The sequence below is a fragment of the Physeter macrocephalus genome, chromosome 4 (genome assembly GCF_002837175.3).
Source record: "Physeter macrocephalus isolate SW-GA chromosome 4, ASM283717v5, whole genome shotgun sequence".
NCBI classification, from domain to species: domain Eukaryota; kingdom Metazoa; phylum Chordata; class Mammalia; order Artiodactyla; family Physeteridae; genus Physeter; species Physeter macrocephalus.
Window position 1 is genome coordinate 108,024,289 of NC_041217.1, and position 6,000 is coordinate 108,030,288.

Sequence of the window (6,000 nt, forward strand, 5' to 3'; positions counted from 1 at the left end):
TTTAAAAATTGAGGTATAGTTGAGGTACAATATTATATGTTTCAGGTGTACAACATAGTGATTCACAATTTTTAAAGATTATATTACATTTACAGTTATAAAATATTGGCTATTTTCCCTGTGTTGTACAGTATATCCTTGTAGCTTATTTTATGCATAGTAGTTTGTAGCTCTTAATCCCCTACCCCTATCTTGCCCGACCCTTCTTCCCTCTTCCCACTGGTAATCACTAACTCTCTATATCTGTGAGTCTGTTTCCTTTTTGTTATGTTCACTGGTTTGTTGTATTCTTTATACTTCACATATAAATGAAATCATACAGTATTTGTCTTTCTCTGTCTGACTTATTTCACCTAGCATAATACCCTCTACATCCGTCCATGTTGTCACAAATGGCAAGATTTCATTCTTTTTTATGGGTAATAATCCATTACATGTATATATACTACATCTTCTTTGTCCATTCATCTATTGATGGGCACTTGGGTTACTTCCATATCTTGGCTATTGTACATAATGCTACAATGAACGTAAGGATGCATATATCTTTTCTATTTCATGTTTTTCTTTTCTTTGGATAAATATCGAGGAGTGGAATTGCTGGATCATATGGTAGTTCTATTTTTCTTATTTTTTGAGAAATCTCCATACTGCTCAGTGTTTTGCTCTTTAGAGTACAGAAATGAGTAAAACATAGGCACTGCCTATGAATCCAGTTTCAGAATCCATGTTTTTTTTTTTTTTTTTTTTTTTGCGGTATGCGGGCCTCTCACTGCTGTGGCCTCTCCCGTTGCGGAGCACAGGCTCCGGACGCGCAGGCTCAGTGGCCATGGCTCACGGGCCCAGCTGCTCCGCGGCATGCGAGATCTTCCTGGACCGGGGCACGAACCCGTGTCCCCTGCATCGGCAGGCGGACTCTCAACCACTGTGCCACCAGGGAAGCCCCAGAATCCATGTTTTTAAAGTGTATGAAACATATACTACTTTTCAAAAGGGTGAATCAGTGAGTATCAGCCTAGAAAATTATTTTGAAAGCAGTTTCTTTTTGTTTCTATTACAGACTAGTACTTGACAGTACAAGATCCAAGAAAATGTGGATTGCTATAATTAATTGCTATAAATTAATAGAATTTTTATTTTGTTTCAATTTTAGGTTGAATAATGGAATTTTCAAAAGACTGTTTTGCCATGAAAACTTAAGTACAAGTCTTTCAGAATTCAATTATTCATTTTTTGATAATTTTGGGGACAGAAAATTCTTAAGTTGTATGTGAAATTGAAATGGTCAACAGAGGTAAAAAATCATATTGTCATAAAATTCCAAAAACTTAATCTCTAACCAGTTTTCTTTTCATGATCTTTATTAAAACTTATTTCTTTTTTCTTTTCCTGTTGCCTCTTCCTCCTGAAAGATATTTTTCTGGATGCCTCACAGAAGTGTTGAGGTAATAGCAAATTATTTTTTTATATACTACCTTTCAAATAGTTACATAAAATGAATTAAAAGCAAATGCCATTCTTTGTAACGTGAGGTATAAAGAAGGAAATGTTAAGAGTTCACCTGTGGGTATGGTGTACTGATTCAGAGATTTATGAACCATCACAACCTCACACACCCACTCATGCTACAGTCCAGCCATTCTTAGATGTCATAGTTAATTCCTGTAGAGATTATGCTGGATTTAACCAAATGTTACACGAACTTTAAATTGAAGAATACAGTGAATTGGTAGCTTAATCTCCTTGTAGATACTCCCTTAGAATTTTATTAGCCCTTCTTTTTTCTTTGCTTCTTTTATACCATCACTTTAGGAATGTTATTTTATTTGCTACCAATATTCATGCTCTGCGTTTGTGATATTCTCTTCATTCTTTTAATTTATAAATCTGTTCACTCATTCATTCACTCATTTATTCAACAAACTTAATGGACACTTGCAATGTATCAGGCACTCTGCTAGGCAGGGGAATATAATATTAATTAAGTTATAATCCTTACCTTCTTCAAGGTGCTTGCAGTCTACTCAGCATCCTGTACACTAATAATTATTTGGGTTGATTTTCTGTTGTTCTTCTTACATCACTGCGCAATATTTCAATTTAGAGACTCTGATTATTATGTAATTTATTACTGTGATTTTTGAATTTAACAGTATCTCCAAATAGCCAAATTTGTTAACTACTACATTGTTGTAAGTTGCCTGAATGTCCACTTACACTTTCCCCCTTGCTAATAGAATTTCAGTTTTGTTCAGATATTTTTGGCTTTCATGTGACTGGAATGAAGGTCACGCCTATCTCAAGCTCAAGGGTAAATCCAAGTTGATCTAAGTACATGGTCTTCAAAGTGTGGTTTGCAGACCTTTAAAGGTCTCCAGGACTCTTTCAGAGGATCTAAAGGGTCAAAACTATTTTGATGGTAATATTAAGAAGTTACAGTATTTGTACTTTTTGAATTTGTTGACATTTGATGATGATGCAAAAGACGTAGAGGATAAAACTGCTGGGACCTTAGCACAAATATAAGCAGTGACACCAAACTGTATTTATAATCATTGAATTACTCACTGCCAAGCACTTGCAGTATAAAATAATGCCTGTTTCACTTAAGAGTGGAATTGATGAAGCAGTAAAAATTAATGTTATTAAATTTCTAACCTTGAATACACACCCTTTTTATATTCTTTGTGATGAAATAGCACTTCTGCTGCAGAGCAAAGTATGATGTTTGTACTCCAGGAAAACCACTTGGACAAAAGGTGCAAGCTGAACTAGTCACATTTTTCATAAGCAACATTTTTTACTTGAAAGAACTATTGACAAGCAAACTGGTTATTCAGACATAGATATTTGGCAAATATTTTCTCAAAATTGTTGTGTAGAAGAAGACAACCAGCAATATTTGTTGACAATGATAAAATTTGAACTTTTAAAAATTAGAATTTGTAAAACCTGTATCTGTTATTGCAAACTTGACAACTTAAAGACTTTTCTCATAAGGTTGGAGGTGGGTAGTATTAATTGATGTGAGTTTTTGATATTGTGTAATGAAATGTGTCAAGATTTAGAAGATTTGTACAACTCAGTGAACCAGTATTTTCCAAATCATCAATGCATGATATTAAAACATTATGCAAGTGTAAAAGATCCATTCAAAATATGAGATACACAAAGTGATATTTAAGAGTATCAATTTACTTGATTTGTGATATGTTTTCTAAATCAGTGGATGTTTGAAAACACTTATTTCTAAAATTTCAGTAAAATCAGTATCACTTAAAAATTTAAATACCAATTAATGAATAATTGATTTTAGTAGTGTCTTTTCATTTAAATACTCAGGAAACCTGTTAATAAACAGTAAACTGTTTCTAAGAAGCCATAATTGGCTTGCATTTTAACCATTCATTCCTCAACAGCCAGGAAAGAATTTTTTTGTTGATGTTACATTTGTTAAATAAACTTATGGGCAACATGTGAGGAATAGTTGAAAAAATTTGAAAGAAGAGGAAAACCAAGAGAGGGATACAGTATTAAATCACCTCTTCATAGTTATCTATCAGGAATCAATATTTGCTACTTCCCTGAAATTAACTCATTTCAGTAGTTTGATACATGTACACATACACACATAGATATATACACTAAAATATTATTGGCATAATGGGTTAGGAAGACAGTATAGTATAGGAAAATAAGCATTTTGAAAATTAAATATTTTGTAATGCATTATGATTAAACTTCTTTTGGAGAGAGAAATTTAGTAAAGTGGCAACGGGAATATTTTAAGAAGTATTCTATAGACAGCCAGGAGACCAGTGTTTGGGGTTTATATGTGCTACTAATTTACTTTGTACAAACTGTGTCAACTTGTGTAGCCTCTAGTTCCTCATTTATAACATAAATTTATATCTACCTCTAAGAGTCCATGGAAATTAAATAAGAATGTAAGTACTGTTTATATATACAAAATGCTATTCAAATAAAAAGTATTATTATTTAGGATATTAAATGGGGTGCCCAGTACCACAAGTCTATCACATACAGTAAAGCTAAGAAGTCAGGTGTGGACCTTGGTCTATGAAGAGAACTCAACATTGGGAAGTCATATGATTTGAGTAGCTTTTGAAATAGTGATACATTCGTGCTGGAAGTAACACATTATTTTCTGATATTTTTCTGATATATTTTTCTGATATATTTCTGATATTTTCTGATATCTACTCCAATAATAATTTAATTACACATGCTTAACAGATGTTTTACCTGAGTTTAAGAGTCTCCAGCCATAAAACAAATGTTCTCGGTGTGATACTAATTGTTCTATATACATATAAAATCTGCAAGAGCAGTCTTTCTTGTGGTGGGCTTTAGATAGCTAAGCTAACTGTCTGGGCTCAAGACCATCACTTAGTTCTTTTGCCATTTTTTTCTCCTCTAATAGTTTGGAAGTTATATGCCCCTAGAAATTTTACTGTGCATGTTTGTCTTAACAAAGTTGAAAGTTAATCAAATTGTCTTTCTTTTTCAAATTAAACAAGGACCTTAGAAAACTTGAATCCAATCCTCCTTCCCCATTTATATTATCCTTCTCATATATCAACTCCACATATGTAAATGAGACTTAATTTTTGTCTTATAAGTGATCTTTATATTTACTCATATTTTTGGCTAACTTTGCTCTTAATTCCTTTTTATGTCTCAGATCTTCTAACTAGGTTCACTTACCTTACTCTAAAGTATATCCTTTATAATTTCTTTTTGCTTAATTCTTGTTTTCCTGAAATGTCCTTACTTCTTCCTCATTCTTAAAAATATTTTCCCTATGTATAGAATTCTAGTTTGATAATTATTTTCTCTTAGCATAATGAAAATACTCAACTATCTTCTGGCTCCTATTATTGCTGTTAAGAAGTTATCTGTCAGTCTAATTGTCATTTTGGGGAGCATTCTGTCTTTTATATCTCTCTTTAATGTTGTGCCTTTCACTGTGATGTAATTAGGAGCATACTTCTTTTTATTTATCTTGCCTGGGACTTTTTTTGGGAAGGGGCGTTCTCTAATCTTTTGACTGTTTCTTTAATCAATTCTACAAATGTAGCAGCAATATTTTCTGCATCATTGTTTCTGCTTCGTCTCCCTCTCCTCTCTTTCTGGAAGGACTTAATTATGTATTAACACTTTTCACTCTGTTTTCTGTATCTTTCAGTCTCTCAAAATATACATCTCTTTGTCTTCTGGAGTTGCTTGCCTGCATATTTTCTTTTACCTTCCAGGTCAAAAATTTTCTCTTTTGTTTAATCTGTGATTAAACCTGTTCATTGAGGTTTTAAAATTTTATTTCAATTGAAAAATATTTTTAGGCATTCTGTTTGGTGCTTTTGAAAATCTGTTTGCTTTTGTTCATGTCTTTCAAGCCTACCTTTTATTTGTTTAAGCTTAAAAAAATTTTAAACATTATTAGGTCTGTATTCTGTGTCCACTCATTCCAATAGTAATATTTTCTGTGAGTCTGATTATACTATTTTTTCCATTGGCTCTGACTCATGATGCTTTGTTTTCTTTTTTTTTTTAACATCTTTATTGGAGTATAATTGCTTTACAATGGTGTGTTAGTTTCTGCTTTATAACAAAGTGAATCAGTTATACATATACATATGTTCCCGTATCTCTTCCCTCTTGCATCTCCCTCCCTCCCACCTTCCCTATCTCACCCCTCTAGGTGGTCACAAACCACCGAGCTGATCTCCCTGTGCTATGCGGCTGCTTCCCCCTAGCTATCTATTTCAAGTTTGGTAGTGTATATATGTCCATGCCTCTCTCTCACTTTCTCACAGCTTACCCTTCCCCCTCGCCATATCCTCAAGTCCATTCTCTAGTAGGTCTGTGTCTTTATGCCCGTCTTACCCCTAGGTTCTTCATGACTTTTTTTTTCTTAGATTCCATATCTATGTGTTAGCATACGGTATTTGTTTTGCTCTTTCTGACTTACTTCACTCT

General features: G+C 33.2%; 1 long non-coding RNA gene across 1 annotated transcript in view; it reads left to right on the forward strand.

The window, feature by feature from the left end:
- LOC114486220 (uncharacterized) overlaps positions 1-6,000 on the forward strand; it is a 106,539-nt gene that overhangs the window by 79,652 nt on the left and 20,887 nt on the right. The gene's annotated exons all lie outside the window — the stretch shown is intronic.